Raw genomic sequence first — 12,478 nt, 5'->3', positions numbered from 1 at the left:
AGAAATGAAGAGGGGGCTACCCTATTGGAGTTTGCGAGGTCCTTTGGGCTGGTGGTGATGAAATCGGGCTTCCCGAAGAAGGACGAGCACCTGATCACCTTTCGAAGCGCGATAGCCAGGACCCAGATTGACTTTTTATTGCTTAGGAAAGGGGATAGGGCGTTGTGTAAGGACTGTAAAGTCATCCCGAGTGAGAATCTTTCGACCCAGCATAGGCTCTTGGTTATGGATTTGGGTATAAAGAAGAATAGAAAAAGGAGGAGTAAGGAGTGTAGACCTAGAATTAAGTGGGGCGGCCTGACGCCAGTGAATGCGTGGGAGATAGGGAAGAGGTTGGCGGGAATGGGGGTGTGGGAGTGTAGGGGGGACGTGGATAGTATGTGGGATAGGGCGGCAAGGTGCATCAGGGAGAATGCAAGTGAGGTGTTGGGTGTTTCTAGGGGCCGGGCCGGGCACCATCGGGGGGATTGGTGGTGGAATGAAGAGGTGGAGAAGAAAGTGGGGACCAAGAAAGGGGCGTATGCTAAGTTGGTGAAGAGTAAGGACGAAGAGGAGAAGCGGGTAAACAGGAAAGAGTATAAGCTAGCGAGGAAGGAGGCTAAGTCAGCAGTCACGGCAGCTAAGACGGCCGCTTTTGAGAGCTTGTATGCAGGGTTACAGGGGAAAGGAGGGGAGAAAACACTGTTTAGACTCGCTAAGGCTAGGGAGAGGAAGGGTCGTGACCTCGATCAGGTGAGGTGCATTAAGGGGGAGGACGGTAGAGTGTTGGTGGAGGACGGCCACATTAAGAATAGATGGCAGTCGTACTTTCATAGGCTCTTGAATGACGAAGGGGATAGAGCTATTGTGTTGGGGGAACTGGAGCACTTAGAGGAGTGTCGGGATTTTAGCTATTGTAGACGTTTTAAGGTAGAAGAGGTTAGACAGGCTGTTCGCAGGATGCGAAGGGGTAGGGCGACGGGGCTGGATGAGATACCGGTGAAGTTTTGGAAGTTCGTTGGAGAGGCTGGTGTAAGGTGGTTGACTGGATTGTTTAATGAAATCTTCAGGACGGCAAAGATTCTCAAGGCTTGGAGGTGGAGTACCTTGATCCCTCTCTATAAGAATAAGGGGGACATTCAGAGTTGCAATAACTATAGGGGGATTAAGTTATTGAGTCACTCTATGAAGATCTGGGAGAGAGTGGTCGAGGTGAGGCTGAGACGGATAGTGTCTATTTCGGAAAACCAGTTTGGATTTATGCCTGGCCGCTCAACGACTGAGGCAATCCACCTGGTACGGAGGTTGGTGGAACGGTATAGGGAAAGGAAGAAGGATCTACACATGGTGTTTATCGACCTTGAGAAGGCTTACGACAAAGTCCCCAGGGAGGTGCTTTGGAGATGCTTGAAGGTGAGTGGAGTACCGCTGGCATATATCAGAGCAATTAAGGATATGTATGATGGGGTAAAAACCCAGGTGAGGACGGCGGGAGGAGACTCAGAGCATTTCACTGTCCTGACAGGATTGCATCAAGGATCTACTCTTAGTCCCTTTTTGTTTGCATTGGTGATGGATGTGTTGACGCGGCGTATTCAAGGGGAGGTGCCGTGGTGTATGCTTTTTGCAGATGATGTAGTTTTGATAGATGAGACTCGAGGGGGTGTGAAAGACAAATTAGAGGTGTGAAGGAAAACTCTTGAGTCTAAAGGGTTCAGGGTGAGCAGAAGCAAGACAGAGTATGTGGAATGCAAGTTTAATGACGTGAGGCGGGAGAATGAGGTAGTAGTGAAGCTGGAAGCATAGGAGGTATGTAAGAGGGATAATTTCAAGTATCTTGGGTCCGTGATCTAGAGTAACGGTGAGATTGACGAGGATGTCTCGCACCGTATTGGGGCGGGATGGATGAAGTGGAAGCTGGCGTCGGGGGTGCTGTGTGATAAAAAGGTGCCGCCCAAGCTTAAAGGCAAATTCTACAGGGTGGTAGTCCGTCCATCCTTGTTGTATGGAGCGGAGTGTTGGCCAGTTAAGAACTCCCACATCCAAAAAATGAAGGTGGCAAAACTACGAATGTTGCGCTGGATGTGACTTCAGTGGAGTGCAAGATGCGGAAAGCCCGATTGAGATGGTTCGGACACGTGAAGAGGAGGGGCATGGATGCCCCGGTCCGTAGGTGTGAGAGGCTGGCGTTGGATGGTTTTAGGCGGGGTAGGGGTAGGCCGAAGAAGTACTGGGGTGAGGTGATTAGGCGGGACATGGAGCAGTTACAGCTCACCGAGGACATGACCCTAGATAGGAAGGTCTGGAGCAGTTACTTGGTGGGGGTTTTATTCCTGTTATGATTCCGTGTTCCATGTTCCATGTTTTATTACTAATCTGTGTGCTTTCCTCTGCTTTCCTCTGTTTTATATTACTTATGGGTGCCGTATTTATGTTATGTAATCTGCTTCTGTGCTTTACTATGTGTTTGTGTGGTATCTCGTGCCTTGAGCTGGGGGTCTATCGAAAACAGCCTTTCTACTTCTTTAGAGGTAGAGGTATGGACTGCGTACATCTTACCCCCCCCCCCCCAGACCCCACTAGGTGGGAATACACTGGGTTTGTTGTTGTTGTTGATAATTATTCTAGGTTCACCTGGACATTGTTTCTAGCCTCTAAAGAAGATGCCTTTGATATCTTTACAATTTTCATCAAGAAAATTGAAAAGAAATTAGGCACTTCATTAGTTTTCATAAGATCTGACCATGGTATAGAATTTGAGAATGTCAAGTTCTTAGAATTTTGTTTAGAAAATGGTATAGATTATAACTTCTCTGCTATTAGAACACTACAACAAAATAGAGTGGTGGAAAGAAATAATAGAACCTTGGAAGATATGGCTTGAACAATGATGTTTGCAGCAAATATTGCTAAAAACCTTTGGGCTGAGGCAATAAGTAGTGTAGCATATATCATAAATAGATGCATGATCAGACCTGTGTTAGAGAAGACTCCCTATGAATTACTAAAAGGGAGAAAGCCAAACATTTCTCATTTTAGAACCTTTGGTTCTAAATGTTTTATACATAATAATGGAAAAAATAATCTGGGAAAATTTAATGCTAAAAGTGATGAGGGAATCTTCTTAGGTTATTCACTTCACATTAAGGCTTATAGGGTTTTAAGCAATAGAACTAACTGTGCTGAAGAAAGCATGCATGTAGTTTTTAATGAATCATGTGTTAAGACGAACCTGGGAGAAGGAAGTGACTCTAAGGAACAGGTTACACAACCCAATTCATCGACTGGATCTACCAAACATAGAGGCACCTCAACAGTAGGAATTGAATTTGGAGGTACAGTGATAGGGGGAACTGAGCCCCAAACTACCCTAGCTCAGAACATTAGCAGTGATCCTAGTAGCTAACTTGTCTTGGTTCTAAAAGGTTATAAGTATCAAGGATCACATCCTATTGAAAATGTTCTCATAGATCTCACTTCTGGGATCACTACAAGGTTTGGATTAAGAAGTATGTGTGCTTTCAAGGTATTCCTGTCAGAAATTAAGCCAAAGAAGGTAACTGAAGCACTGCTTGATACTGATTGGATCATATCCTTGCAGGAAGAGTTAAATTATTTTGAGAAAAGTAAAGATTTTGATGAGACCTTTGTTCCTGTAGCCAGAATTGAAGCTATTAGATTACTTGTTACCTTTTCTGCCTATATGGAGTTCATTCTTTATCAAATGGATGTTAAGAGTGCATTCTTAAATGGCATGCTCAAAGAGAAAGTGTATGTTAAACAACCTCCAGGATTTGAAAGCAAGGAGTTTCCTGATCATGTGTATAAACTAGATAAGGCTTTGTATGGATTGAAACAAGCTCCAAGGCTTAGTATGAAAGATTGTCAAAGTTTCTACTGGAACATGGCCATACTAGAGGTAAAATTGACAACACTCTCTTCTTAAAAACCAATGGAAAAAATCTGTTAGTTGTGCAGGTATATATAGATGACATCATTTTTGGCTCCACAAACATGAACATGACTTATGATTTTTCCAAACTCATAAGTTGTGAATTTGAAATGAGCATGATAGGGGAGCTAAATTACTTCTTGAGATTGCAAATCAAATAAACAGCATCTGAAACAATGATCCATCAACAGAAGTATGCAAAAGAACTCCTCAAAAGATTCACTATGGAAGAGGCAAAAGAGATCAATACTCCAATAGTCACTGCTACAACGCTTGATTTGGATGAAACAGGTCCTGATGTGGAGCAAAAAATGTACAGAGGGATGATAGGGTCATTGCTATATCTTATAGCAAGCAGACCTGATATTATGTTCAGTGTAGGATTATGTCCTAGATTTCAAGCAAATCCTAAAGAGTGTCATATAAAATCTGTAAAAAGGATATTTAGATAACTCAAAGGAACCAGTGATCTTGGTTTATGGTACCCAAAAGGTAGCAATTTCAACTTAGTTGGATATTCTGATCCTGACTATGCAGGATATTTGATTGACAGGAAAAGCACTATAGGCATGACACACTTCCTTGGATCATGTTTTATTACCTGGTCCACTAAGAAGCAAAGTTCATTAGCCTTGTCTACTGCTGAAGCTGAATATATTGATGTAGGATCTTATTGTGCTCAATTGTTGTGGATTAAGCAACAACTTATGGATTTTGGTATAGATGTTGGTTGTGTCCCCATTTTCTATGATAATAAGTTTCATTAATATAGCCAAGAATCCTGTTCAACATAAAATACCTAAGCATATTGATATTAGACATCACTTTCTTAGAGACAATGCTAAAAAAGGTCATATATCAATTATGTTTTGTTCTACTTAAGAACAAATTGCTGATATATTTACTAAGGTTTTAAGTAGAGAATATTTTGAAAAGAATATGTTAACCTTGGGGATGATTAAAATTGTATAAATCTCCCTCAATGATTGACTATAATTAGTTGCTCTTTATTGATTATTGATTAATTCAGTTCCTCATACCATTGATACGCCACATCTTTTAATTAGTAGGCAGCGAAGTCCACGCCCTCCACTTTAGAGGCATGTATGACATGAAAGATCTTTTACATCTCATCAAGAAAATTTTGAGGATCCTCCTCAACCCTAATGCTAGTAAAGGTTGAAGGACTCAACGACATACACTGGCCGACCCTTGTGGCCTCAGAAGACTAAATAATAGAAAACCCATGCTTGGACCAAGAAGCTACAAACTGATCCAATATATGAATAGAGTAACAAATGTCAGCATTGATCACAACAGCCTCAGGAGATCGAGAAGGACTAGAGAAGACCAACAAAACTCAAGAATGGCAATCAAGTACTAGACCCCTAGACCGAGTCTGGGCCCTATAAGCAGGGCGCGTCCCATCAACATTATCCTCGAGTAGGATAGAGGAGCTTCCATAAGTTTTAGATCGCATGGAGGAGCATGATCTAAAAAGTGAACAAATGGTAATTAGAGAAAATTTCAGGACCTTATACTCTACAGCCCGAAAAAAGAACACATGAAAGAGAAGCACCCCTAAATGCCTCATAGCCCCCCTGTTATTAGGCTGGCATGCTACACACCCTTAAAATAGACTCCACTTGACATGACTTTGTGGACACCCAATTGACCATAAACCTATCGCTCTGATACCATCTTGAAATATCCTGAACTAAGGCCTGGCCGTGTCGGGTATCTCAACTCCAATCAGGACTGAAGATCCACCCCACTACCCTAACCATTAACCACCTTATTCTCCATGTTAGATGAAGTTCGAACACATAATAAGATACGATAATATCAAATTAAAGACATTATCTTAAGTTTATAACCAAAACAAACTATCCACAACCATATGACCAACCAACTAATACCTATACCAATACTAACACCGATACCGACACCGGCTGACAAAGCCTCTAATTAAAACCAAAGAATATCCAGTTGGGACATGCCCCCGACCATAGAAAAACTAAAACACAAAGGCTAATAAAGACATAAATAAATCCATAACATGGAATGGGGCCTTTTAAAGTATTGAAGCTCACAATATCAGTCTGCCTCAAAAGTTGTCCCCGAATCATAATGTCATTGAGCATGGGGAGTGGATATATGGCCGTTTACTACATCGCGTAGGGATACAATTTTTTAAGATGATTAGAGGCATGAACTCTAGCATGTAAATAAATGATAAAGGTAAAGTAATGCAATCAATCCAAAACCAAGTAAAACCAATGCACATCTGGGTCTAGTGTTACCCCCTAAACAAGCCTCGGTGTGTGTTAGCCACACGAACTAGAGATATTATAGATTATTAGAGATTTACTTGTTCATTTTTTCCTCTATGATGCATATATATGTGTATAGGCTTGGGGGATTCCCTTGTACCCAATGAGCACATGGTCATCAAGACCAACCCTCATATCGGCAAATATGAGTTCTCAGTGTTCGTCTTTCGAACTCACACCTTCATGGCAAGCTACCACAAACCCCATTATTGCCCAATTAAGACATTTAACACATAACCAAACCACTAATTCCAGGATTTAATTATTAAGGAATTATTAATTGGTATCATCATACCAACTATATCTTGCATGCAATGCCATTAACCAACACTTAAGGGGTTTTCATATACCTCCAAGACATATTTCCAATACCCTATCTAGCATAATATCATTAATATACTATGAATTAGCTCAATCTATAAGGATGGTAAACCTAGCCTGCCTAGAAATAGAAGAAAAGCCTGGTAAAATCCTCTAAATCATTAATTTCTCCTTTTGAGAAGCTTCTGCAAGAAGCCACACTATCAAAATCATAGTCTACTCATCATTACAATAACAATGGTAACTATATTACATTTTATTTGTCGTGTCAAAAATTATGTATAAATCCCATGTGGGACCTAGTTACGGAATCACATTTTAGAAATTGACAACGCATCTCTCTATGCTTAAGGAACATGTACCCTTAAACATGGGTAAATTTTGAGCTCAAATAGTGTTACAATCAACCCACTATTATCCTAAGGATTTTGGGAATTAATTAAGAAATTTACTATGAAAGCGATGAAAACTTTCTAAGAATTTAGAGAAGAAACGAGTAATTCAAGCTTAATATCTCTCAAAAATTACCTACTAATATCTCTCCTAAGTTTCCATATATTTTAGGGTGTTTCACTCTTAAAATTATGTGAAAATAAGAGAGAATTTGTGAAATTAGGACCTTTAAAGAATGCCCAGTTGCTGCTTAATTGAACACTAGTCCGCTTAAGAGATCATTGCTTTTGTGGGAAAGTGCTGCTTTAGCAACATTTGCTGCTTGCCTGCATACTGCTTAAGTAGTCTTCTTACAGCCTAAGAATTGAGGAAATTACTTAAATGACCCTCATCTATGAAAGTCTGGTCGCATAAACAACTGACTGGCAACTTAAGTGGACCCTTCTTTTAATGTCCCCAACCTATACCCTAAAAGAAGATACAATGCGGTCGCTGTCAAATTATAGTGAACCAACTAGGTAGGGGTTGTTAACATATAAAATAGGTCAGTAACACCTCAAATTTTTTGCCCTTGGAGAATTCTAAGTTCTAAACTCACTATCAAACCTACGACTCACTATATGAGTCGTAAGGTGTCTTGGTCGGTCATAGGACCCCAAATGTAGGGTGTGCAATAATGTTTTCCCAAGTTAATTCCTTAGTTACAATTGGAGGGTCACGATCCGTAAATATTCTATACGAGTCGTATAGTATAAATCATAGGCTAACCAGTATCGTTCCGCAAGTGTTCTATCCTAATTTAAACTAGGTATTGTGAGTCATATCAACTTATTACAACTCATAATGTTCCTTCCATAAGGTAACCAATATAGGGACTTGATGTTTCTCCCTAGGCTACGACTCGTAGTGATAAATTGTAATGCGACCTTACGAGTCATAGGGTTACTCATAGTCACCAATGACACTTTTTCATTATTTTATCAAGGGTACTTTGGAATTTCCAATTTCCCCCTATAGCAAACCACAACTTAAAACACTATTGGGTACCCCATTATCATCCATAACATAATCAAAACAACTTTCAAGGCTCTCTCAAATTCTTTCAAGCATTAAAACTTAGAATTTCTCAAGGTTGGCAATTAGATCTTCCAAGGGTGATTCCTTCTTTAAATTTCATGTGAATCTACCCTTAAATTTGTTTTAATTAAAGCTTGAAAATATATAATTAATTATGTGGATTTGAACATGGGTTTTGATATAGGTTGAGGGTTTTCGATTAAATGTTTCTTAAATTGTTTTCCCATGATTTATTATGCATTATTTATGATTTATTAATGGTTTTAAACTCATAGGGTGCATGGGCATGGTGAATAAACCAACGGGTCATGGTTTCCACCAATTTGATGATTTTGGCTTGACATATGATTTTGAAAATTGTGTTCCCTCAACCCATTTGAGAAATTTATATTAAGATATGGTTTTGTCACATGGTTTGACTTGCTCACTTTATCTATTGCATGCATAAAAGGGCTAATGAACCATATATTATTTTAATTGAACCTTGGGGATGTTGAGTTTCCCATGTGAATGAATAATTAAACCGAAGGGGTTGTTAATTCCCCCATGTGATGGATAATGTAGAGTTTTGATAATTAATATAACTGATATCATAAGTGACTGTGTCTGACAGTCCTGAATCTGATGGAACTATCTGAGTTCCATACTGTAACTAAGTTGACTGTGTCTGACAGTCCTGATAATCTAAAATCTGAAGAACTATCTGAGTCCTTTTACTGAGACTAAAACTGTGGGAAGTAGTTATTTAACTGACATGCCCCAAATGCGCCATAATAGCTGAGCTGGGGTCCAATCTATGCCCTGATTAGAAGGTTGTCGATACTGCGCCATTGGTAAGGACAACTGTGGGTAACCCTCATCTGACAATATCCCCTAAAGAGAATGGTGGCTCTCATCTGACAGTGCTTATCCACCTCATCAACCCTTGTCTGACAGTGTCGATGTCTCAACCTATGCTGGCTACATAGTTTTGGAATGCAAGGATGACTACTAAGAATCACACCCTCATCTGGCAGTGTGTGTTCCCATACTTGGGTTCACTCGGTGCTAATTTATACTCCCATCTAAAGAGACTGAGCCTGATTAGCTTAATGTACATAGACTAAGTTACTGACTTTCATTGACTAACGGAATATTACTGCTATCTGATAATTAATTGAGACATGATCTTTCTGAGATTTCCTGAGTCATATAACTGACTAAATTCTATGGAACATGTCTTGACTAAGGATAACGCAAAAACATGACTCTGGCTCTAGGCACACAGCTATATTTTTTAGGTACAAGTACCCCCAGGACTCGATGGAAGGAAACTGACACAACCATAACACTTCTTGATCATAGAAATGGAGTTCATAATGTATAATGCCATAAATAGGGGATTTCATGCGTCACATGGTTATCATAGTCTTGATCATGGAAGGGAATGCATATAACATGTACATACTTGCATGATTTCAATATCATGAGCATTTCATAACACAATAATCAACACATAGTAATAACATGGAAACTGTGTTAAATCATAAGGGGTAGCATAGACTTGTCATTTAGATACTATTGAGTTCATAAGGAACATGATTCTATCATTCTAGGCATTTTATCAAACACCTTATATGCACACTTTATGGCCTAGGTGAAATCATCAATTTAAGAATCTAAAACTACCCAAATTCATAGGTTTTCAATCAACAAACTCACACACTTTATGAAAAGTCATCAAGACGCCATCTTGAAGCATAAATAACAACTATCAACATGAACATGATCAACTCACAACAAGCAATTCACAGCATGCTATTTAAAACATGATTGTTGGGCTCCACGAATGAAAAGAATCCATGGATAAACACTACGCATACCTTAGTTCATGATTTTGTAAAGATTGACAGAGAGATTTTTGAAATTTGATGGTGAATTCCCTTGGAATTTAACCTTCAATGAAAACCCTAGGTCTTGTTCTTGAGAGTTGTTGAGAGTAATTGAGTATAAGTTGTTGAATTATTGCCAAATCTTGTGTTATAAGGATTATATAGGGTGGGAAAATTGACCCTTTTAATCCTAGGACACGTCTTTAATTTCTGGGAAAATTTCCCAATTTTCATCCTTGGCACGATGCGCCACTATCGCGCCAAGTCACTGGAAAGTGACAAATGGGGAATTGCACGGTGGCGCAATGCGAAGCTATCACGTTGCCACCTTGTCTGTGACCTAAAAGTTTAGCGTGATGTGTCAATATCATGGAGCAATACTGGAAATTGACAATTTTCATTGGAGCTATCTCCGCGACGTGCTGGTGGCTCAAGTGATACACTGTCTCACTAAAAAGGCTCTAACTCCTCGCCCGGGTATCGGATTTGGGCGAATTTTATATCGATGGAAAGCTTATTGAATTTCTCATATGAAAAAAAGTGAAAATATTGAAAATTGCTCATGGAAAAATTATCATTCACTTTAGAATCTAATACTAGGCATTCTTGGGATGAAATTAGCTAGGAAGAAAATTCGGGGTATTACACTAACTTTATGAAAATGCCCTAAAAAGGCCAAATAGGCAATTTAATACGTAAATAAGCAATGTAATAGAAATTCTAAAGGTAGCAAAAATTATAGAAGACCATCCCCAGACCTGGTAGATCCAGTACAAGAGCTACTATAAATACAACCCAAGTCTAAAATTGTATACAACCATATTTGGAAACTAAATACTAGACATAGATAGATATAAGGAAATAGGGAAACTCCGACTCTAACAGTTCACCCTATCTTCAAAATCTAATATAATACGATCACCTCAAAGCAACGACGACAATTAGTACTAGGAACTTCACATAAAAGGTATGGAAGTATAGTATGAGTATAAAAACCACTCATACTCAATAGTCATAATCGGTCGACTAAGCTAAATTATGATATAAATAAGATATAATGCAAGATAACATAACTAAGTCGAATAGAGTCAAACCTGAATCCACTCCAACATTATTGTACATAAATAAGAAATAACTAGAATAATAACATAAAATAAAGGATCAAATGCAAACAATTATGACTACAGAATTAACCCTCATAATCTAATATCTAAAAAAAAGTAAATAACCCAAAGCAGGCATCCATAATCCTGGAGGGTACACTCAAAGATAATATAATTCGAACTGTCATCATTTACCAATCCTCAATCTACAACCAAAATCTTTTCATATTATACCACATTACGATAATACGCACCTCTAGTTTTGAAACTAATACCGATATAATCACTATAATACTCAATAACCAAAATAATAATCATCTATAACATCAATGTCATCCCACCAATATCATGATTAGTATCATAGAAATATCCATACATGAAGTGGTAATCATATAATTAATGTCATAATAATCTTTTGAGCTTGAACAGGGTATATGTTATCAATATTATTACCAATATCTGGACTTAAACTGATAGTATATCATCATTATCTGGACTTAGACTAGTAAGTATATCATCAATATTATAATAAATATCTAGACTTGAACCGATAAATGTATATATTAAATATCATAAGAAATAGCATAATATCTAGCTCAATCATTAGCATAATCACTATCATAATCGATAATATAATCGCTAGCATAATTAATAAGCCTCAACTCTCAATATTCAACCCATTATCACCATCAAGTATCAATATTTCCCAATATTAACTCAATAAGAAATTTCAAGGTGTACAATAAGCGTATAAAAAGTTTTTAATAGCTAACACAAATCTTGGCCTAAGGTGGGTCAAAGGGCCTACTTTTAAATCCTTGAAATCCACTACTAGGAAACTTCCTCCCCCCCCCCCCCCCTCCATGACTAGGCTATGGTATCAAAATCCACTTTTAGATGTCAAACAAGCCTTAATTATCTCCTAAGATAGAAATTCTACTCATTATCTAAGCAACTAAGCCAAAGTACCTAAATTATGATTTTCCGTTAACCTGGAAGGCCCAACTAACCCAAGTATTGTCAATTTGATTGCCATTACCTAATACCCATTCCAAATATAATGTAATATCATAAAGATACTATGACATAGCTCAAATCTATGAAGGAGAAAACCAAGCCTACTTGGACATTGAAGAAAGCTCGAAAAGTCCACTAAATCAACACGTTCCTCTTTGAGAATCTTCTGCAAGATGCCAAGCTATAAAAATCATAGTCTACTCATCAACACTAGAATAATGATACCTATATTTCACCATTAAGCTTCAGGTCCAAAAATCACACCAAAATCCCATGTGGATCCCATTTATTAAGATCGTATTTCCAATGCCTACCCAAAATTCACACATGCTCAAAGAGTAATTACCCTTAATAATGGGTCAATTTAAGCTATATTAAAGCTAAAATTAATCCATTAAGGTTTAGGGATTTTACGGATGAAAAGGGGAAAAC

The sequence above is a fragment of the Capsicum annuum genome, chromosome 10, assembly GCF_002878395.1.
Source record: "Capsicum annuum cultivar UCD-10X-F1 chromosome 10, UCD10Xv1.1, whole genome shotgun sequence".
NCBI lineage: Eukaryota > Viridiplantae > Streptophyta > Magnoliopsida > Solanales > Solanaceae > Capsicum > Capsicum annuum.
This window is presented reverse-complemented; position numbering follows the sequence as displayed.